General features: G+C 41.8%; 2 non-coding genes across 2 annotated transcripts; both read right to left on the reverse strand.

Annotated features, from left to right (window-relative positions):
* Nucleotides 1-292: 292 nt before the first annotated feature.
* On the reverse strand, nt 293-411 carry LOC117114645. The gene has a single exon (XR_004446406.1). It is a non-coding gene; the product is annotated as a 5S ribosomal RNA (ribosomal RNA).
* Nucleotides 412-808: 397 nt separating this feature from the next.
* LOC117114643 lies at nt 809-927 on the reverse strand. Its single transcript, XR_004446404.1, has one exon. It is a non-coding gene; the product is annotated as a 5S ribosomal RNA (ribosomal RNA).
* Between the last annotated feature and the right edge of the window lie 194 nt (nt 928-1,121).

The following is a 1,121-nucleotide window of genomic DNA, read 5'->3' on the forward strand; positions in this document are numbered from 1 at the left end:
CGAATTAATTGCGTATTGTTGATATGAACACATAGTACCTGTATGATTTTTAAGGTATGAGAGTGAAATTTCCAGGCACTTAGAGGTCCATATTCTCAAAATATTTGAACCTCAGCCCCAAGTATGTGGGCCCTAGGTCGTGTGGACTCTCACGCACCCCTACTTTAGAATTTAGAAAATAGTTGACGATTATAACGTGGCAACATACATAATGAAACTGTTAAGAAAAAGAAAAACATTTTTAACGGTAAGTAAATCAAGCCATTTGGGAGTAGGGGGAGCAAATGTAAAAAGTCTACAGCACCCGGTATTCCCAGGCGGTCACCCATCCAAATACTATCCGGGCCGGACGTTGCTTAAATTCGGTGATCGGACGAGAACCGGTGTTTTCAACGTAGTATGGCCGTAGACATGTGAGTGGTATTTCATATCAACGCGCGCTTGTCTGGTGGGGATTTCCTCTAACTCCCCTGACCACTCTGCTGCGCGAGTACATTTTTTACAAACACCGGTGTTGAACAATAAACCAACCATTTTACTACGGAACTAACTAGGATGCTTTAGACAGAAGAAGACTGCCGTTTTGTTCAAACGACCCTCGAATCATAGTACCTGTATGATTTTTTAAGGCATAAGAGTGCGATTTCCGGGCACTTCAAGAGGTCCATATTCTCAAATTGTTTTATAACGTGCCAAAATACCGTACATAATGAAACTGTTAAGAGAGAAAAAAAAAAAAAAGAAAAAGAAAAACATCTTTAACGAACAATAAGTAAACATCAATCGATTTGGGGGAGAAAATGTAAAAAGTCTACAGCACCCGGTATTCCCAGGCGGTCACCCATCCAAGTACTAACCGGGCCCGACGTTGCTTAACTTTGGTGATCGGACGAGAACCGGTGTTTTCAACGTAGTATGGCCGTAGACATGTGGATGATATTTCCACTCATAGTTAATCTCGGCATATAGCATAATTATCCAATCATGAACTCTATGATGACGTTTCATATCAACGCGCGCTTGTCTGGCGGGGATTTCCTCTGACTCCCCTGACCACTCTGCTGCGCGAGTACATTTTTTACAAACACCGGTGTTGAACAATAAACCAACCATTTTACTAC

The sequence above is a fragment of the Anneissia japonica genome, unplaced genomic scaffold, assembly GCF_011630105.1.
Source record: "Anneissia japonica isolate Jap-2015-1 unplaced genomic scaffold, ASM1163010v1 scaffold6947_len1716_cov100, whole genome shotgun sequence".
NCBI lineage: Eukaryota > Metazoa > Echinodermata > Crinoidea > Comatulida > Comatulidae > Anneissia > Anneissia japonica.